The sequence below is a fragment of the Aedes albopictus genome, chromosome 2, assembly GCF_035046485.1.
Source record: "Aedes albopictus strain Foshan chromosome 2, AalbF5, whole genome shotgun sequence".
In the NCBI taxonomy this organism is placed as follows: domain Eukaryota; kingdom Metazoa; phylum Arthropoda; class Insecta; order Diptera; family Culicidae; genus Aedes; species Aedes albopictus.
The window spans coordinates 43,715,798-43,738,632 of record NC_085137.1 but is presented as its reverse complement, the minus strand read 5'-3'; the positions used below and the strand labels follow the sequence as shown (position 1 = coordinate 43,738,632).

Below are 22,835 nucleotides of genomic sequence, written 5' to 3'. Positions count from 1 at the left end.
TTGACCGGGGATTCCTGAAACGCAAAGTTTGCGAAGTAAAATTCACATGTTCAAACAAGATGTAACGATGGTCAGATAAAGATTCTTCATCTGACACATGCCAATTGGTCAGCTCATGACTAATTCTGCTAGAGCAAAGCGTTATGTCTAACACTTCCTCTCTACCAGATACCATGAAGGTTGGGCGGTTGCCTATGTTAAGTAATCCAAGATCTGTACTACTCAAGTATTCCATCAAACTGGAGCCTCTCAAATTGATGTCTGAGCTGCCCCAGATTATATGGTGAGCATTAGCATCACTACCAACAATTAGCGGAAGGCCTTTTGAAGTGCAGTATGCAATGACTTGCTTGAAAGCATCCGTAGGGGATGGTTCATCATGCGGTAAATAAACCGAACAATAAACGTATTTCCTGTTGAGGTTTCCAACAGATACATCTATTATGATAGCACATACATCTCTGGTAGTTAGTTCAGAGATGAGTGTAGCAACGATTGCGTTGTTGACAAGCACACATGCTCGAGGCATGACACGTGAGTTTGCCATTTCATTTTTACTGAAAGTAGCAAACACCGGATTCACAAGGTTTCCTAAATAGAAATTCCCCTTACGAAAGTAAGGTTCTTGGACTAACGCCACTTGGGCTGTACCATTTTGCATAAGTCTACAAAGATTGATCGTTGCTGTTCTTTTGTGCTGAAGATTGATCTGAGCTATCCTAACCGTAGCCACTACCCAAACTAGGCAAGATTAAACTCTTAACAATCACAGCACAAAAAAGAACAGCAACAATAAAGCCAGATCGGTATCGAATTGAGTGCGCCAAAGGCGAGGATGCACAGAATACACTGTGTAAAACGCATAATGCGAAACCATATAGGTGAAAATCTAAACTAATTAATAACATCTTCATAATCCCGCCCTTATTCAGCCTCAAGTATGAGATTGAAGAAGGGCAGCTGATTGTCTCGGAGAAACACAAGGTCCACCGCGCTATTGCTCCGGTTAGCACAGTAAGGGCAAATACTGTGGAGGGTGCCCTGGTACTCCACAGGCTCCGTTTGCGGTTAGGTTTTTATTAGACCCCCCTAGCCATTCATTCCTAGGCACGTCAGGGCTAATTGTAAGAGATGCTGGAGATTCCAAAGGAGACTTTGGTAATTTCAGGGGATACTTGGGTTATTTTAGAGAAATCGGAGAATTATTCAGCGACTTGGGGCTTTTTTAGGAGATGTCGGGGCTCATTGTAAGAGATGCTAGGGATTCCGAAGGAGACTTTGGTAATTTCAGGGGATACTTGGGGTTTTTGAGAGAAAGCAGGGAACTTATTCTGCGACTTAGGGTTTTTAGGAAATGTCGGGGCTAATTGTAAGAGATGCTGGGGATTCCAAAGGAGACTTTGGTAATTTAAGGGGATACTTGGGGTATTTTAGAGAAATCGGGGAATTAGTCAACGACTTAGGGTTTTTTTAGGAGATGTCGGCGATCATTGTAAGAGATGTAGGGGATTCCAAAGGAGACTTTGGTAATTTCAGAAGATGCTGGGTGTAGTTTAGAGAAAGCAGGGAACTTATTCTGCGACTTGGGGTTTTAAGGAGGTGTCGGCGATCATTGTAAGAGATGTTGGGGATTCCAAAAAAGACTTTGGTAATTTCAGGAGAAGCTTGTGGAATTTTGAGGAAATCAGGGAACTTATTCAGCGACTTAGGGTTTTTTAGGAGATGTCGGGGCTAATTGTAAGAGATGCTGGGAATTCCAAAGGAGACTTTGGTAATTTAAGGGGATACTTGGGGTATTTTGGAGAAATCGGGGAACTTTTTCTGCGACTTGAGGTTTTAAGGAGGTGTCGGCGATCATTGTAAGAGATGTTGGGGATTCAAAAGAAGACTTTGGTAATTTCCGGAGAAGCTTGGGGTATTTTGGAGAAATCGGGGAACTTATTCAGCAACTTAGGGTTTTTAGGAGATGTCGGCGATCATTGTAAGAGATGTTGGGGATTCCAAAGGAGACTTTGGTAATTTCAGAAGATGCTGGGTGTAGTTTACCCAAGTAACACAACTTGTTATATTAGTGTACAAAATACATGTTTCATACAAACACCTTTGTTATATTGCATATGCGCATAACTTAAATTTGTACACTTATATCACTGAAAAAGCGCAAAAAATGGCGGCTTATAGAACATCATTGATGTTATAAAAGATGATTTCTAATACAATAGTAGAACATACATGAATGTATTCAAGATGTTTTCTCCAACATTCCAAACGCTAACCCATTATAGCCGGGCTAGCATGAATCCTTCGCAAAACTGAATCCATTTTTACAACCATGATGACTAAAAATTATTTTCAGGGATTGAATTTGCATAGTAGTTAGAATTTTTCCATGTTCGTTGATGTTTTGTGGTATGGCTGAAACTCATGTGCCATCCTAAATTTATGGTGAAATGAGCACAATTAGTCTACATAAATTCATGCGCTTCTCCACCGAATAGAAATAAGAATGAAAGTTAAATCATTTTCTTGATATTTTCTGGAATTTCCTATCAAGTTTTCCAAAATCCATCATGGTAGCTGCCTAATACAGTGCCGTTAGAAAAAATGGGAACCTTCTTTAAAATCAAATGATATTCTTATTAAAAAAAAAAGAATTGCGTAAAAAAAGCTTGAAAGAAAAATTAAACTAATATTAATTGTTCAAATTTTATATTTTCTTATGTTCTCATATAAGCACATTTTGAACACAGCATGAAGGATTTTTTGGGAATTGTACGGTATAATCAAATAGATGTGTCCATATACATTTACGTACATTTTACGATTGATGTTATATCTAAAATATATTCATTTCTCTATAAGTGATCAAAATTTTTGATTGTAGTTTTTGAATCCTCGAAAAATATTTAGACGTACGAATAATTTTAACAAGCACTGTATTTTTTAGGGCTGGAAATGGAATTGAGAGTTTAAACATATATGTGTGCTTATAATACATGCTTTGTACATCTTAATAACATGTTTGCAGAACATAATTTCAATTGATAAAAATACCTTGGAAAAACATTACAATAACGTATTCTAAACAACCTCTTGCGGGACAAATTACAACTTTGTGTCTAGTTTTGTTTTTAAATACCAGATTTCAACATCAGTATAACAATAACAAACGAGTTCAAGCTGTCAAGTTCAAAATCATTTTTTCTTCATGTTGCTGTGCTATGAATTGGAAAAAAGAGATTGTCACAGGTAAGTACATGAGTTGCGCAACCTAGTAAGGTGAATATAACACCCGAGTCACCGGATCATTTTAAGGGATGCTGTAAACTTACTAAGTTATGCATCAACGTTAATGCTCAACCATAAAATGACATGTTTCTAACATGTTTACATATTGGTTTTATCTTTGTGTTTTTGGATGTTTGCACAACATCTAAATTTGAAGGAAGATGATGATGTAAATTACTTGTTTTGTCAACGTCAAAAATACATCATAAAAACTTGCGATACCTCTGCTCAATTTTTTAGCAGTTTGTTATCAAAATACATAGCTATAACTTGTTTTCAACTGAAGATGTTTATAGTTTCATTAATAATACTATACAACAACATCTTTTTGAATTTTTATTTCTAAAGATGTTTTCTGTGTTACTTGGGTAGAGAAAGCAGGGAACGTATTCTGCGACTTAGGGTTTTGAGGAGGTGTCGGCGATCATTGTAAGAGATGTAGGGGATTCCAAAGGAGACTTTGGTAATTTCAGAACATGCTGGGGGGTAGTTTAGAGAAAGCAGGGAACTTATTCTGCGACTTGGGGTTTTTTAGGAGATGTCGGGGCCCAATCTATGGGATGTTAGGGATTCCAAAGCAGACTTTGGTAATTTCAGAACATGCTGGGGGTAGTTTAGAGAAAGCAGGGAACTTATTCAGCGACTTAGGGTTTTTTAGGAGATGTCGGGGCTCAATCTATGGGATGTTGGGGATTCCAAAGCAGACTTTGGTAATTTCAGAACATGCTGGGGGTAGTTTAGAGAAAGCAGGGAACTTATTCTGCGACTTAGGGTTTTTTAGGAGATGTCGGGGCTCAATCTATGAGATGTTGGGGATTCCAAAGCAGACTTTGGTAATTTCAGAAGATGCTGGGGGTAGTTGAGAGAAAGCAGGGAACTTATTCTGCGACTTGGGGTTTTAAGGAGATGTCGGCGATCATTGTAAGAGATGTTGGGGATTCCAAAAAAGACTTTGGTAATTTCAGGAGAAGCTTGGGGAATTTTGGGGAAATCGGGGAACTTATTCAGCTACTTAGGGATTTTTAGGAGATGTCGGGGCTCAATCTATGGGATGTTGGGGATTCCAAAGCAGACTTTGGTAATTTCAGAACATGCTGGGGGTAGTTTAGAGAAAGCAGGGAACTTATTCAGCGACTTAGGGTTTTTTAGGAGATGTCGGGGCTCAATCTATGGGATGTTGGGGATTCCAAAGGAGACTTTGGTAATTTCAGAAGATGCTGGGTGTAGTTTAGAGAAAGCAGGGAACGTATTCTGCGACTTGGGGTTTTGAGGAGGTGTCGGCGATCATTGTAAGAGATGTAGGGGATTCCAAAGGAGACTTTGGTAATTTTCGGAGAAGCTTGGGGTATTTTGGAGAAATCGGGGAACTTATTCAGCAACTTAGGGTTTTTTAGGAGATGTCGGGGCTCATTCTATGAGATGTTGGGGATTCCAAAGCAGACTTTGGTAATTTCAGAAGATGCTGGGGGTAGTTGAGAGAAAGCAGGGAACTTATTCTGCGACTTGGGGTTTTAAGGAGGTGTCGGCGATCATTGTAAGAGATGTTGGGGATTCCAAAAAAGACTTTGGTAATTTCAGGAGAAGCTTGGGGAATTTTGGGGAAATCGGGGAACTTATTCAGCTACTTAGGGTTTTTTAGGAGATGTCGGCGATCATTGTAAGAGATGTTGGGGATTCCAAAGGAGACTTTGGTAATTTCAGAAGATGCTGGGTGTAGTTTAGAGAAACCAGGGAACGTATTCTGCGACTTGGGGTTTTAAGGAGGTGTCAGCGATCATTGTAAGAGATGTAAGGGATTCAAAAGAAGACTTTAGTAATTCAGGAGAAGCTTGGGGAATTTTGGGGAAATCAGGGAACTTATTCAGCGACTTAGGGTTTTTTAGGAGATGTCGGCGATCATTGTAAGAGATGTTGGGGATTCCAAAGGAGACTTTAGTATTTTCAGAACATGCTGGGGGTAGTTTAGAGAAAGCAGGGAACTTATTCTGCGACTTGGGGTTTTAAGGAGGTGTCGGCGATCATTGTAAGAGATGTTGGGGATTCCAAAGGAGACTTTAGTATTTTCAGAACATGCTGGGGGTAGTTTAGAGAAAGCAGGGAACTTATTCTGCGACTTGGGGTTTTAAGGAGGTGTCGGCGATCATTGTAAGAGATGTTGGGGATTCCAAAGGAGACTTTAGTATTTTCAGAACATGCTGGGGGTAGTTTAGAGAAACCAGGGAACGTATTCTGCGACTTGGGGTTTTAAGGAGGTGTCAGCGATCATTGTAAGAGATGTAAGGGATTCAAAAAAGACTTTAGTAATTTATGGAGAAGCTTGGGGAATTTTGGGGAAATCGGGGAACTTATTCAGCGACTTCGGGTTTTTTAGGAGATGTCGGCGATCATTGTAAGAGATGTTGGGGATTCCAAAGGAGACTTTAGTATTTTCAGAACATGCTGGGGGTAGTTTAGAGAAAGCAGGGAACTTATTCTGCGACTTGGGGTTTTAAGGAGGTGTCGGCGATCATTGTAAGAGATGTTGGGGATTCCAAAGAAGACTTTGGTAATTTCAGAAGATAATGGGGGTAGTTTAGAGAAAGCAGGGAACTTATTCTGCGACTTGGGGTTTTAAGGAGGTGTCGGCGATCATTGTAAGAGATGTTGGGGATTCCAAAAAAGACTTTAGTAATTTCAGGAGAAGCTTGGGAAATTTTGGGGAAATCGGGGAACTTATTCAGCGACTTAGGGTTTTTAGGAGATGTCGGCGCCCATTATAAGAGATGTTGGGGACTACAAAGGAGACTTTGGTAATTTCAGGAGAAGCTTGGGGTATTTTGGAGAAATCGGGGAACTTATTCAGCGACTTAGGGTTTTTTAGGAGATGTTGGCGATCATTGTAAGGGATGCTGGGGATTCCAAAGGAGACATTTATAATTTTAGGAGATACTTGGGGTATTTTGGAGAAATTGGGGAACTTATTCAGCGACTTAGGGTTTTAAGGAGGTGTCTGCGATCATTGCAAGAGATGTTGGGGATTCCAAAGGGGACTTTAATAATTTCAGGAGAAGCTTGGGGCATTTTAGAGAAATCGGGGAACTTATTCAGCGACTTAGGGTTTTTTAGGAGATGTCGGCGATCGTTGTTAGAGATATTGATGATTCCAAAGGAGACATTAGTAATTTCAGGAGAAGCTTGGGGAAATCGGGGAACTTATTCAGCGACTTAGTTTTTTTAGGAGATGTCGGACCCCATTGTGAGAGATGTTGGGGACTACGAAGGAGACTTTGGTAATTTCAGGAGATGCTTGGGGTCTTTTAGAGAAATCGGGAATCTCATTCAGCGACTTAGGGTTTTTCAGGAGGTGTTCAGGAAATGCTTGGGTTATTTTGGAGAAATCGGGCAACTTATTCAGCGACTTTTGGTTTTTTAGGAGATGTCGGCGATCATTGTAAGAGATGTTGGGGATTCCAAAGAAGACTTTGGTAATTTCAGGGGATGCTTAAGGTATTTTAGAGAAATCGGGGAATTTATTCACCGACTTAGGGTTTTTAGGAGATGTCGGAGCTCACTGTAAGGGATGTTGGGGATTCCAAAGGAGACATTGATAATTTTAGGAGATACTTGGGGTATTTTGGAGAAATTGGGGAACTTATTCAGCGACTTAGGGTTTTTTGGAGATGTCGGGGATAATTCTATGAGATGTTGGGGATTCCAAAGAAGACTTTGGTAATTTCAGAAGATGCTGGAGGTAGTTTAGAGAAAACAGGGAACTTATTCTGCGACTTGGGGTTTTAAGGAGGTGTCGGCGATCATTGTAAGAGGTGTTGGGGATTCCAAAGGAGACTTTAGTAATTTCAGGAGAAGCTTGGGGAATTTTGGGTAAATCGGGGAACTTATTCAGCGACTTAGGGTTTTTTAGGAGATGTCGGCGCCCATTATAAGAGATGTTGGGGACTACAAAGGAGACTTAGGTAATTTCAGGAGAAGCTTGGGTATTTTGGTGAAATCGGGGAACTTATTTAGTTACTTAGGGTTTTTTAGGAGATGCCGGAGCTCATTGTAAGGGATGCTGGGGATTCCAAAGGAGACATTTATAATTTTAGGAGATACTTGGGGTATTTTGGAGAAATCGGGAAACTTATTCAGCGACTTAGGGTTTTTTAGGAGATGCCGGTGCTCATTCTATGAGATGTTGGGGATTGCAAAGGAGACTTTGGTAATTTCAGGAAATGCTTGGGTTATTTTGGAGAAATCGGGGAACTTATTCTGCGACTTATGGTTTTAAGGAGGTGCATAAGGAGGTGCGATCATTGTAAGAGATGTTGGGGATTCCAAAGAAGACTTTGGTAATTTCAGGGGATGCTTAAGGTATTTTAGAGAAATCGGGGAATTTATTCACCGACTTAGGGTTTTTTTTAGGAGATGTCGGGGCTCATTGTAAGAGATGCTGGGGATTCCAAAGGAGACTTTGGTAATTTCCGGAGAAGCTTGGGGTATTTTGGAGACATCGGGGAACTTATTCAGCGATTTGGGGTTTTTTAGGAGACGTCGGCGATCATTGTAAGAGATTCCAAAGGAGACTTTGGTAATTTCAGGAGATGCTTGGGGTCTTTTAGAGAAATCGGGGACTTAGGGTTTTTAGGAGATGTCGGGGCTCATTGTAAGAGATGCTGGGGATTTCAAAGGAGACTTTGGTAATTTCCGGAGAAGCTTGGGTTATTTTGGAGAAATCGGGGAACTTATTCAGAGAATTAGTGTTTTTTTTCGGAAATGTCGGGGCTCATTGTAAAGGATGCTGGGGATTCCAAAGGAGACTTTATTAATTCCAGGAGATACTCGGTAAACTTACTCAGCGACTTAGGGTTATTAAGGAGATGTCGGGGCTCATTCTAAGAGATGTTGGGGATGCCAAAGGAGACTTTGGTAATTTCAGGAATTGCTAGGGGTATTTTGGAGAAATCGGGGAACTTATTCAGCGACTTAGGGTTTTTAGGAGATGTCGGGGCTCATTGAAAGGGATGCTGGGGATTCCAAAGGAGACATTGATAATTTCAGGAGATACTTGGAGTATTTTGGAGAAATCGGTGAACTTATTCAGCGACTTAGGGTTTTTAGGAGATGTCGGGTATCATTCTATGAGATGTTGGGGATTCCAAAGGAGACTTTGGTTATTTCAGGAAATGCTTGGGTTATTTTGGAGAAATTGGGGAACTTATTCAGCTACACTGAAATAAATTTTGTTGTCGTTTCCACCGAATCCATTGTAGAATTAAGAACTGCACCAACAATTTTCAACCGAATACAAAATTCTGTTTATTGTACTGAAACATTGTCAATATTACCATGCGTGTATTACTGTTGACTAAAAACATTCTTGGTTCTACTATTTGGGCATTGTAATTTCGACCATGGAGACTTGAATGTTGCGCGCCTTAGATAAACATGGTCAAAAATACAATGTCAAAATAGTAACATCAAAAATGTTTTTAGTCAATGGTACTTCACGCATGGTAATATTGACAATGTTTCAGTAGAATTAACAGAATTTTGCATTCGGTTGAAAATTGTTGGTACAGTTCTTAGTTTTACCATGGATTCGGTGGAAACAACAACAAAATTTATTTCAGTGTACTTGGGGTTTTTAGGAGATGTCGGTATTGGCCCCGACATCTCCTAAAAACCCTAAGTCGCTGAATAAGTTCCCTGCTTTCTCTAAAATACCCCAAGTATCCCCTGAAATTACCAAAGTCTCCTTTGGAATCCCTAGTCTCTTACAATTAGCCCCGACATTTCCTAAAAACCCTAAGTCGCAGAATAAGTTCCCTGCTTTCTCTAAAATTCCCCAAGTATCCCCTGAAATTATCAAAGTCTCCTTTGGAATCCCCAACACCTCTTACAACGATCGCCGACATCTCCTAAAAAAGCCCCAAGTCGCTGAATAATTCTCCGATTTCTCTAAAATACCTCAAGTATCCCTTGAAATTACCAAACTCTCCTTTGGAATCCCCAGCATCTCTTACAATTAGCCCCGACATCTCCTAAAAACCCTAAGTCACTGAATAAGTTCCCCAATTTCTCCAAAATACCCCAAGCTTCTCCGGATATTAGCAAAGTCTCCTTTGGAATCCCCAACATCTCTTACAATGATCGCCGACATCTCTTAAAAACCCTAAGTCGCTGAATAAGATCCCCGATTCCTCTAAAAGACACCAATCATCTCCTGAAATTACCAAAGTCTCCTTTGGAATCCCCAACATCTGTTAGAATGAGCCCCGACATCTCCTTAATAACCCTAAGTCGCTGAGTAAGTTTACCGAGTATCTCCTGGAATTATTAAAGTCTCCTTTGGAATCCCCAGCATCTCTTACAATGAGCCCCGACATTTCCGAAAAAAACACTAATTCTCTGAATAAGTTCCCCGATTTCTCCAAAATACCTCAAGCATATCCTGAAATTACCAAAGTTTTTTTTTTTCAGAAAACCCCAACATCTTTCACAATGAGCCCCGACATCTCCTAAAAAACCCCAAGTCGCTGAATAAGTTCCCGATTTCTCCAAAATAACCCAAGCTTCTCCGGAAATTTCCAAAGTCTGCTTTGGAATCCCCAGCATCTCTTACAATGAGCCCCGACATCTCCTAAAAACCCTAAGTCGCTGAATAAGTTCCCCGATTTCTCTAAAAGACCCCAAGCATCTCCTGAAATTACCAAAGTCTCCTTTGTAGTCCCCAACATCTCTTAAAATGGGCGCCGACATCTCCTAAAAACCCTAAGTCGCTGAATAAGTTCCCCGATTTCCCCAAAATTCCCCAAGCTTCTCCTGAAATTACTAAAGTCTCCTTTGGAATCTCTTACAATGATCGCCGACGTCTCCTAAAAACCCCAAGTCGCAGAATAAGTTCCCCGATTTCTCTCAACTACCCCCAGAATCTTCTGAAATTAGCAAAGTCTGCTTTGGAATTCCCAACATCTCATAGAATGAGCCCCGACATCTCCTAAAAACCCTAAGTCGCTGAATAAGTTCCCCAATTTCTCCAAAATACCCCAAGTATCTCCTAAAATTATCAATGTCTCCTTTGGAATCCCCAGCATCCCTTACAGTGAGCTCCGACATCTCCTAAAAACCCTAAGTCGCTGAATAAGTTCCCCGATTTCTCCAAAATACCCCAAGCTTCTCCGGAAATTACCAAAGTTTCCTTTGTAATCCCCAGCATCTCTTACAATGAGCCTCGACATCTCCTAAAAAAAACCCTAAGTCGGTGAATAAATTCCCCGATTTCTCTAAAATACCTTAAGCATCCCCTGAAATTACCAAAGTCTTCTTTGGAATCCCCAACATCTCTTACAATAATCGCCGACATCTCCTAAAAAACCAAAAGTCGCTGAATAAGTTGCCCGATTTCTCCAAAATAACCCAAGCATTTCCTGAACATCTCCTGAAAAACCCTAAGTCGCTGAATAAGTTCCCCGATTTCCCCAAAATTTCCCAAGCTTCTCCTGAAAATACTAAAGTCTCCTTTGGAATCCAAAAACATCTCTTACAATGATCGCCGACACCTCCTTAAAACCCCAAGTCGCAGAATAAGTTCCCTGCTTTCTCTAAACTACCCCCAGCATCTTCTGAAATTACCAAAGTCTTCTTTGGAATCCCCAACATCTCTTACAATGATCGCCGACATCTCCTAAAAAACCTTAAGTCGCTGAATAAGTTCCCCGATTTCCCCAAAATTCCCCAAGCTTCTCCTGAAATTACTAAAGTCTGCTTTGGAATCCTCAACATCTCATAGAATGAGCCCCGACATCTCCTAAAAAACCCTAAGTCGCTGAATAAGTTCCCCGATTTCTCCAAAATAACCCAATCATTTTCTGATATCACCAAAGTCTCCTTTGGAATCTCCAACATCTCTTACAATGATCGCCGACACCTCCTTAAAACCTCAAGTCGCAGAAAAAGTTCCCTGCTTTCTTCAAACTACCCCCAGCATCTTCTGAAATTACCAAAGTCTTCTTTGGAATCCCCAACATCTCTTACAATGATCGCCGACATCTCCTAAAAAACCCTAAGTCGCTGAATAAGTTCCCCGATTTCCCCAAAATTCCCCAAGCTTCTCCTGAAATTACTAAAGTCTCCTTTGGAATCCCCAACATCTCTTACAATGATCGCCGACATCTCCTTGAAACCCTAAGTCGCTGAATAAGTTCCCCGATTTCCCCAAAATTCCCCAAGCTTCTCCTGAAATTACTAAAGTCTCCTTTGGAATCCCCAACATCTCTTACAATGATCGCCGACACCTCCTTGAAACCCTAAGTCGCTGAATAAGTTCCCCGATTTCCCCAAAATTCCCCAAGCTTCTCCTGAAATTACTAAAGTCTCCTTTGGAATCCCCAACATCTCTTACAATGATCGCCGACATCTCCTTGAAACCCTAAGTCGCTGAATAAGTTCCCCGATTTCCCCAAAATTCCCCAAGCTTCTCCTGAAATTACTAAAGTCTCCTTTGGAATCCCCAACATCTCTTACAATGATCGCCGACATCTCCTAAAAAACCCTAAGTCGCTGAATAAGTTCCCCGATTTCCCCAAAATTCCCCAAGCTTCTCCTGAAATTACTAAAGTCTCCTTTGGAATCCCCAACATCTCTTACAATGATCGCCGACACCTCCTTGAAACCCTAAGTCGCTGAATAAGTTCCCCGATTTCCCCAAAATTCCCCAAGCTTCTCCTGAAATTACTAAAGTCTGCTTTGGAATCCTCAACATCTCATAGAATGAGCCCCGACATCTCCTAAAAAACCCTAAGTCGCTGAATAAGTTCCCCGATTTCTCCAAAATAACCCAATCATTTCCTGATATCACCAAAGTCTCCTTTGGAATCTCCAACATCTCTTACAATGATCGCCGACACTTCCTTAAAACCTCAAGTCGCAGAAAAAGTTCCCTGCTTTCTTCAAACTACCCCCAGCATCTTCTGAAATTACCAAAGTCTTCTTTGGAATCCCCAACATCTCTTACAATGATCGCCGACATCTCCTAAAAAACCCTAAGTCGCTGAATAAGTTCCCCGATTTCCCCAAAATTCCCCAAGCTTCTCCTGAAATTACTAAAGTCTCCTTTGGAATCCCCAACATCTCTTACAATGATCGCCGACATCTCCTTGAAACCCTAAGTCGCTGAATAAGTTCCCCGATTTCCCCAAAATTCCCCAAGCTTCTCCTGAAATTGCTAAAGTCTCCTTTGGAATCCCCAACATCTCTTACAACGATCGCCGACATCTCCTAAAAACCCTAAGTCGTTGACTAATTCCCCGATTTCTCTAAAATACCCCAAGTATCCCCTTAAATTACCAAAGTCTCCTTTGGAATCCCCAGCATCTCTTACAATGAGCCCCGACATCTCCTAAAAAAGCCCTAAGTCGCTGAATAATTCTCCCATTTCTCTAAAATACCCCAAGTATCCCCTGAAATTACCAAACTCTCCTTTGTAGTCCCCAACATCTCTTATAATGGGCGCCGACATCTCCTAAAAACCCTAAGTCGCTGAATAAGTTCCCTGATTTCCCCAAAATTTCCCAAGCTTCTCCTGAAAATACTGAAGTCTCCTTTGGAATCCCCAACATCTCTTACATTGATCGCCGATACCTCCTCAAAACCCCAAGTCGCAGAATAAGTTCCCTGATTTCCTCAAAATTCCACAAGCTTCTCCTGAAATTACCAAAGTCTTTTTTGGAATCCCCAACATCTCATAGAATGAGCCCCGACATCTCCTAAAAACCCTATGTCGCTGAATAAGTTCCCCGATTTCTCTAAAATACCCCAAGCTACTCCGGAAATTACCAAAGTCTGCTTTGGAATCCCCAACATCTCTTACAATGATCGCCGACATCTCCTAAAAAACCCTAAGTCGCTGAATAAGTTCCCCGATTTCTCCAAAATAATCCAATCATTTCCTGATATCACCAAAGTCTCCTTTGGAATCTCCAACATCTCTTACAATGATCGCCGACACCTCCTTAAAACCTCAAGTCGCAGAAAAAGTTCCCCGATTTCTCCAAAATACCCCAAGTATCCCCTTAAATTACCAAAGTCTCCTTTGGAATCCCCAGCATCTCTTACAATTAGCCCCGACATCTCCTAAAAAACCCTAAGTCGCTGAATAAGTTCCCTGATTTCCTCAAAATTCCACAAGCTTCTCCTGAAATTACCAAAGTCTTTTTTGGAATCCCCAACATCTCTTACAATGATCGCCGACACCTCCTTAAAACCCCAAGTCGCAGAATAAGTTCCCTGCTTTCTCTAAACTACACCCAGCATCTTCTGAAATTACCAAAGTCTCCTTTGGAATCCCCTACATCTCTTACAATGATCGCCGACATCTCCTAAAAAAACCCTAAGTCGTTGACTAATTCCCCGATTTCTCTAAAATACCCCAAGTATCCCCTTAAATTACCAAAGTCTCCTTTGGAATCCCCAGCATCTCTTACAATTAGCCCCGACATTTCCTAAAAACCCTAAGTCGCAGAATAAGTTCCCTGCTTTCTCTAAAAAACCCCAAGTATCCCCTGAAATTACCAAAGTCTCCTTCGGAATCCCTAGCATCTCTTACAATGAGCCCCGACATCTCCTAAAAAAGCCCCAAGTCGCTGAATAATTCTCCGATTTCTCTAAAATAACCCAAGTATCCCCTGAAATTACCAAAGTCTCCTTTGGAATCTCCAGCATCTCTTACAATTAGCCCTGACATCTCCTAAAAAACCCTAAGTCTCTGAATAAGTTCCCCGATTTCTCAAAATACCCCAAGCTTCTCCGAAAATTACCAAAGTCTCCTTTGGAATCCCTTACATCTCTTACAATGATCGCTGACACCTCCTTAAAACCCCAAGTCGCAGAATACGTTCCCTGCTTTCTCTAAACTACACCCAGCATCTTCTGAAATTACCAAAGTCTCCTTTGGAATCCCCAACATCTCTTACAGTGATCGCCGACATCTCCTAAAAAACCCTAAGTCGCTGAATAAGTTCCCCGATTTCCCCAAAATTCCCCAAGCTTCTCCTGAAATTACCAAAGTCTCCTTTGGAATCCCCAACATCTCTTACAATGATCGCCGACACCTCCTTAAAACCCCAAGTCGCAGAATAAGTTCCCTGCTTTCTCTCAACTACCCCCAGCATCTTCTGAAATTACCAAAGTCTGCTTTGGAATCCCCAACATCTCATAGAATGAGCCCCGACATCTCCTAAAAACCCTAAGTCGCTGAATAAGTTCCCCGATTTCTCCAAAATACCCCAAGCTTCTCCGGAAATTACCAATGTCTCTTTTTGAATCCCCAACATCTCTTGCAATGATCGCCGACATCTCCTAAAAAACCCTAAGTCGCTGAATAAGTTCCCCGATTTCTCCAAAATACCCCAAGCTTCTCCGAAAATTAAGAAAGTCTCCTTTGGAATCCCCTACATCTCTTACAATGATCGCCGACACCTCCTCAAAACCCCAAGTCGCAGAACACGTTCCCTGCTATCTCTAAACTACACCCAGCATGTTCTGAAATTACCAAAGTCTGCTTTGGAATCCCCAACATCCCATAGATTGAGCCCCGACATCTCCTAAAAAACCCTAAGTAGCTGAATAAGTTCCCCGATTTCCCCAAAATTCCCCAAGCTTCTCCTGAAATTACCAAAGTCTTTTTTGGAATCCCCAACATCTCTTACAATGATCGCCGACACCTCCTTTAAACCCCAAGTCGCAGAATAAGTTCCCTGCTTTCTCTAAACTACCCCCCAGCATCTTCTGAAATTACCAAAGTCTCCTTTGGAATCCCCAACATCTCTTACAATGATCGCCGACATCTCCTAAAAAGGGATGGTAACATAAGGCTGAATTTCAGAAGGCTGAATGCACAAAAGGCTGAATACGAAAGGCTGAAATTGAGAAACTGTAACATAAGGCTGAAATAATAAAAGGCTGAAAATTGAAAAGGCTGAAAATGCCAAAATGCACACAAGTTATAGCACTTCCTCATTTTTTTTTGGAGTTACGCCCCAACTGAGATAAAGCCTACTTCTCAGCAAACATTTCATAATGAAAAGTTCTTGGTCCGAACACGTAACCCTCAGTATGGGCCTAAGTTTGGAGACTGAGCTTAGTGAAGAGGCTAACGATGCATACCAACGAACACAGAAAGGAACTGATAATATTTATATCGTTAATTTCTCCTTCTTTAAACATAAGCTATTCTTTCTAGTCATGTTGTTTCGGAGATTGTTGTCGTTACGGATACTAACAATTTCATACAAGATTTTCCCTTCTTTGAAATGTGTGGTATTCTTTTGAACCACATTGTTTTAGTAATTAAGGCGAACAAAAATGCATAGCATTATGACCAGTTGTAGAACATTCCAATTTAGAACATAGTAACTGAAGCATGTTTTCCCAAAATGTCTTAGTATGGCCACCCATGAAATAGGGGACGGTAGGACGGCCAAACGACAAGCTTAAGCAAAATCAATGCAAGTGCCACGGCTGGGTAATCGACCAATATGCAAATTTTCAAATAGACCGTTAAATCAGTGTATGTATGTAATTATTCCCAATTAGAGTGATACGCCTTACGTTTGTCTGAGTTGTTAGTGCCAAGGTTAGTCATTTAGCAGGTGCGTTTGAAAGCTAGTCGATTCAATATTTCAGCCTTATGTTATTTCAGCCTTTTGATGCATTCAGCCTTTTGTAATTTCAGCCTTTTGTGTGTCAGCCTTTTGTTATTTCAGCCTTTCGTAATTCAGCCTTTTGTACGTAACCCCCTAAAAACCCTAAGTAGCTGAATAAGTTCCCCGATTTCCCCAAAATAACCCAAGTATTTTCTGAAATTACCAAAGTCTCCTTTGGAATCCCCAACATCTCATAGAATGAGCACCGTCATTTCCTAAAAAACCCTAAGTAGCTGAATAAGTTCCCCGTTTTCTTTAAAAGACCCCAAGTATCTCCTAAATGACCAAAGTCTCCTTTGGAGTCCCCAACATCTCTTACAATGGGCGCCGACACCTCCTAAAAAACCCGTACAGTCACCGAATAAGTTCTGCATTTCCTCCAAACTATCCTCGGTATCTTCTGAAACTACCAGTTTGTTTTAGAAATCCGCAACAACCTGTGGAATGTATCATGACGTATTCCAAAATGTCTAAAACTTTTTCAAAGATCTAAGTATCTCTTAAATTTTACCCCGACATCTTTAAAAAAAACCCTAAAATTCTGTAAATGTGCCCCTCATTTCCTAAAAACTTCAAAGTTACCATTAGAATACCCAACATCCCTTGGAATAAATCCCGTTATCTCTGATCCATGATTTATGTATCGCCAACAATTCCTAAAATTATTCCCCAGCATTATCTTAAAATCCCAAATATCCATCAAAATACGTTATTTGACATTGAAAATTAACAAAACATTTAAGCAAAGCATCATACATTTAAACTTGTTAAAAATTGTTGAAAAGTACGTTAGCGCACGCCACCCCACCTTATCAGCACCGCAGTTTGACTGCGAGTGCAAGGAATAAACAATCAGCGAAGGATTTAAACACCCCGCCGTAGCTCGTTTCTCATCTGCTCTCCTCGCTCAGCAGCCAACATTGATATCGCTGCGGCTACAATTAATCTTGTACGCACGTTCTTTGACAAATAACCACCGCGTCGTCGTCTCCTTATGAGCGGAGGATCGATGCGATTTTCTAAACCACGCGCGTATTGATTGCATCTACAATAACAAAGACGTTGAGCAGCTCACATGCTACTTCAACTTTCCACACGGACAACCAACTCGCTCAGATTGATGTAATGTTGGTCACACATGACCATACACAGCACCAATCTGAGCGAGTTGGTCGGTCGTGTGCCAACCGTCCGAGTGGTGTGCGAGTTGGCCCTCGATTCTCTTGCCTGCTTTTGGGGAGAGTGCGAGCAAGCACCAAACGGGAAGTGCTGCCAAAGCACGGTTCAATGCAATCGGGGCGATGTTTTCCGCAATTCGATGAGTTTTTTACATAACTTTGAATTGATTATTGTGACCAAACTACAAATCATACAATGTTGGTCACAAAGAAGGTTTTCTAGATAATTAAATAAACAATCTTTTGTAGAAGAACATTTTTTCAAAAAACGTCATTTCCATTTAAATAACATCAAAAATAGCACAAAAAGTAACTGTTTTTTTGGCTTCTGCCACAAACATTTTAGAATTTATGAATGAAAACTACTTTTTATCAAGTTTACGTCTAAGAAGCATAAAATCTCAAAGGTTCAAGCTTTTGATTCGTAAAAAAATTTTTGTATTCCGTTAAAAGATCGCTGAGTTAGAAGTTTTTGAATTTGGGCCTTTTTAAAAACATCGAATTTTGAATAACTCACTTAGCAGTGACTTCCGACCCCATGTTCCTTGGACACTTTTTCATGGCTCGAGGTCCTCTATCTACCCTTAAAATATGTACAACCAGGAAGCAAACACCCTGTATGATAGATTGACACTGTGCTGTGATGAAAGTTGGAAGGAAGGGAAACGGCTTTTTTTCAATCCGTTTCTGGTTCTAGCGATCGCTACGAACATACGAATATACATGAGATGTATATGTAGGAGAGAGAGAGTGAGAGAGAAAGTAGATAGATACAAAGTAGGAGGAAAGGGACGAGCCAGGGATTGAACCCAGGACCTTCTGCATATGAATCAGAAGCGGTAGCCACTAGACCACCAAGCTCGTCTTCTTTTCATGTTGAAAAACCGCTGAGTTTTTCAAAAACTCACATGAATCGGCAGTGGAATTTGCATTTGGTAAGCTTTTGTTGAATGTTGCTTTTTGAAACCTTCAATATTCCAATATAACTCTGAAACTTGTAAAATATTCTAGATTGTTTTAAATTTTTTTTAGACAATCTTCAGCGACGAAAAGAAGTTCAACCTGAATGTTCCGGGCGGCTTTAATGGATACTGGCGGATTTAGGGAAGGAAGAACTTTTTTTTCCTCGGAACTTCGGTGGTGGCACATGCAAGGATGGAAATCTAGTGATCATGATCAGATTTCGAATGTAAATATCGCGGTTGAACGGCATCGCGCGATCATAGCAACAACGATAACATTTTGTCGTCAAGCGTCATAACAAACTACGGTCCGAGAAGAATGATTCGCTCGGCATGTGCGGGCGCGATGCGATCGTTATCATGAAGTCGAAATGATAAATTTGTGATTTCATTCATTTTTTGAACATTCTTGCTGCTTTAACTTCCCGATATGCTTATGAATGTATTATTTCGAATCATGAAATCGGTTTACGGGTGCATAAGTGACATACAGTGTAATGAATAAAATTTATCACGACTTGTAACATGATCCGATAACGGGTCATCACGCGATAAAGCGTGCATCAGATGCTTTGATTGTCTCTGTGATACGAGCACGGTGTGAGGCGTCGGCATCATGCTACTTCAAGAACAAGGCTACCTTGGATTATTCGTATCCTGTATCATTTATCGCTTGAAGTGATTTTCTTCCATCCTTGGGCACATGCATGGTGTAGGCAGGCTTTTGTGCAATCGGAAAGCTGAAGATAGATCACGTCTTTCAAAATGAATAATAAGGACTACTTCAGTATTCTTGAAGAAAATCTTCTCCCTTTTTTGTGGAAGAAGTCTACATTCCAAAAGGCATTATCCACTATTCATACTAACAACGAAACGAAGCAATGGTTCAGGGACCAAAAATTCGATTTACTCGACTGGCCTAAATCCAGTCGAAAACCTTTAGGGGATCTTGGTTCGTAGGTTTTATACTGAAGGAAAGCAATATGTCACCGTTGATGAGCTGAAATCTGCTATAACAACAGAATGGGACAAAATTGAGAAATCTGTTCTAACCAATTTAGTAAACAGTATGCCAAATCGAATTTTTCAAGTCATTAATTGAAATGGCAAAGCTATGGATTATTGAACTTACGATATGTTGATTTTTACAAGTTTTACTTAATGAAAATGTGTAATATTTGAAATGGTCTTATAGAAACTGGACACCACGAAAATATAAAGTCTTATTACAAAAGTAAAAGAAGGAACTTTTAATCAAAATAAATTTAAACCAAAAAGTAACTTGTAAAGCATTATACAATTATACGCACATTGACCCTAAATTGTTATTATTATAGTTGACTTGAAACAAGTTGGGGGTGGTCTTATAGCAGTAGGACAGAGTGTAGTTTTACGGAACCGTCTACGGATGGGTGATCCATAACTTAACAACTAGGCTAGCTGGAGACCCTAGATGTTCCTTCTGGAATTACTGTAGGGGTTCCTCCTGGGATGTTTTGAGGGAGTTCTGCAGGAATTGCTTTAAAAACATCCTGAAAGGATTCTTTTGGGTATTCAGGGCCAGTCGGTATTACTTCAGGGATTCCTGCTGGATTTTTTTTTAAAGATTCCTTCCAGGATTTCGTAAACGATCCCTCTAGAGGTTTCCGCTGTGATTTCTTCAAAGATTCCTTCAGACAAGCAATATAAAAGGATATGGATTTCTGCCGAGATTTCTTCAGACAATCCTGGAAGCATTCTTTTGGGTATTCGTGCCGGAACTCCTAATGACATTCCTTCAAAAAATCTTTCCGAGTATTTTCAAAGATTTCTTTTATAATTCCTTCCGGGATGCCTTTAATGGTTTTTTTCTGGGATTCCTTTCCAGCTTCCAACCGTGACTCCTGCTGGGGTTCCCGCCGTGATTTCTCTAAATATTCAATTAGGTATTTTCTACGGGATTCCTTCAGTAATTACTTTAGGGATTTCTGCCGTGATTGTTTTAGAAAAACCTGGAAGGATTCTTTCCGGTTTTCTAGCCGTCATTTCTTCAGGGATTCCTCCTGGTATTCTTTCAAAGCTTTCTGCTATGTTATCCACAGACAATCCTAGTGGGATTCTTTTAATACACGGATTGCTGCTGGTATTCCATCGAAGATTCTTCTCTGGATTTTTTTCAGGAATTCTTCTTGGGAATCCTCTTAGGATTCCTCCCGGGATTTCTTCTGTGATTGTTTCTAGGATTCTTGCTGAACTTCCAACCGGCATTCCTCTCAGGATTTTTCGAGATATTCCTCCCAAGATTCCTGTAGGGAAAGCTCCCGGGGTTTCTCTAGGGATTTCTACCGGGACTGTTTTAGAAAATCATTTGTATTGAACATTTTAGAATAATATGAATCGTAACGCTGCTGTAGACTCATTCCCTCCTTGAGTTGCGTTACGTAGTTTTTGAAGATTTTGAAAGATATCGATAAAGGAAGAAAGAGTTTTAGAACAGAGCGTGAGTTAGAGCTAAAAATAGAGAAACAGAGAGAAATAGGCATGTTGATTCACTTATATATGTCTAGTAAACCATTCTTTTTGTTTTCATGGGTGCTCACTTCCAACAAAAAATACAATAATAAGATACAAAACAAACAGCGCTTCAGTCCTTTATTTTTCGTAGGATGAAAATGGGAGCCACATACTTAATAAGGGAACCAATACCCAAGCCAATACCCTATGAGTTAGTAGAATTCTTAGTCGTCTTCCTATTTTATCGTGATGGATTCTTTTAAGTAAAAATGCATGTGAGCTCTTCGCTTCTGAAGGCTACTTAACTTAACGCTGTTCTTCAACGCACGCTATACCATAACACCATACAAATACGAACAGACGACGATTGGCCTAACGAATCCAAACATTCGTCATAACAACAAAACCATTCCACCATCAGTGAGTGCGCGATAACGTCCATATACTTAAGCATTTGCCAAATTGGCATTGACCTACAAATTTGCAAACAAGCTCAATCGCTCGAAGCGTACTTTATTGTTTAGCTACCCACAGCACACTATCGCAAAAAGAGTGACGCATACAGGAGAGTGGGGTAGAATGCACCTCGAGTATCGAGTGAGAAGTTTTGGTAGACTCCTATGTATATTTGAGAACACTAACGTTTATGTGTTTTCCATGTGTATTTCATTTTGTTTAGTTTTGGGCTCAAAAGTCTTATGCTTATAATTCGATATACAAATGCTTTATAGGAGCTTTGTCAAAAAGCTCTAAGTTAAAACTTAAACCTTGAAGAAGTGCTCGTTGATCACTTCTTGAAGTTGAAAAGCTGGATTTATTCCGTCTTGTGATGCCAAGATGTTTTTCATAAAGATTCATTTTATATCGGTTATCCCAAATGGTTTGAACAACACTTCCTAATAAGCATTACTGACGAATCCCATCACACAATGGTCGCCTGTTATGCAAAAGGTGGTCAAAAGTGTATCGCTCATCGCTTGTTATTTAATGGTGTGCCTGTTTTGAGAAAGCATCGGGCAATATCAATTAAGCAATATGAGAATTTTATGTTCACAACTTTTGGCCAAATCTTTGACCACTTTAAGCATTAATTCGGGTCTCGCGCGTACGACTTCACTGCTCGGTGAGTGCGAGTGGTTGGCTAGCGGAGCGATACCATCGCGATGGTGTCCGCGTCAAGTCCACCCATAGTCGTCCGTCGGAGGAGTCACTGGACGATAAGGTTCGCTCTTGTTTGCAGGAACAAATGATTGCCGGACGGGCACGCTGCTAATGGTATGAGTGCAGCGACGCTGCGCTGCAGAGAGCAACCACTTGCCTTGTTTGAAACGGCATTGTTGCGCGAGCTAAACTATACTGGCTGACAGATGACCAATGTGGGGTTGCTTTTCGTTCGTTACTTATTGGAATCAGTCGTGATTAGCATCCGAGTAGGTAACACACAGCCGTCGTGTGCAGTATTATAATAACTTGAATAGAGTAGTACATTAAAGGTGCGTATTGTTTGGTTTGGAGGTGGATGGAAGAAGCGGTAGCAAACAGAAGCTAGATATACCACTTGTTTGATAAGTGAAGTTCAAACAATGTGCTAGACTAAGTGATGATAACAAGCTCTAACAGAGAGAAAAGTGCTGACAATCTTTGAGTGGAGTGATAGTTTACGTTTTCCAAGAGGCATATCATACCACATGCATTGCTCACAATGGGTATCACAAAGTGTTAGGACTTTATCATTTGTTCTGATTATATAGTAACTCCCAGTCCCTGAAACTTCATCCAAAAGGAAATTTGGTCGGCGGTCAGTCAGACCGGATCATCTGTTTTTCAATGATTTCGAGAAAATGTCCTGCTAGCACTTGAAATTTCAAATCCCTGGCATTATTTTCAGAAATACTATTATTCATTTATGTAATAATAACACATCTGCATCAAAATAACGTCAAAAAGATTAGGTTTAACGAATTCCTCAGCTTATCTTTACCTGCCCGAAAAATCGCGTAGTCCACTCTGACTGAACGCCGACCATTTGGGAATATAAGTAATAATTATATAGTAAGCGGATTCACTTAATAGCGTAAACCACTGATTAATTATTATCTAGGTTAAACGTCGGGATAACCAAGGCAATCTTGGATCATTGCATTCGCAATTTCATGAAACATTTCAATAATCATGGCTTACGCAGTCATTTAATCTGTTTAATGAATCCCCTAAGCATAAGTATTGGATACGGG

The 22,835-nt window shown here is 40.5% G+C and overlaps 1 protein-coding gene across 6 annotated transcripts in view; it reads left to right on the top strand.

Annotated features, from left to right (window-relative positions):
- The window catches only part of LOC109421413 (glucosamine-6-phosphate isomerase), a 49,410-nt gene that overhangs the window by 8,901 nt on the left and 17,674 nt on the right, over positions 1 to 22,835 (top strand). For 5 of the 6 annotated variants that reach the window (XM_062849570.1, XM_062849569.1, XM_062849567.1 and 2 more), the window contains exon 1: positions 21,942 to 22,094. The exons of the other annotated variant lie outside the window; for it this stretch is intronic. The gene's annotated coding sequence lies outside the window, so the exon portion shown is untranslated. Of the gene's footprint in view, positions 1 to 21,941; positions 22,095 to 22,835 lie in introns of those variants that run through there. 6 annotated transcript variants of the gene reach the window in all.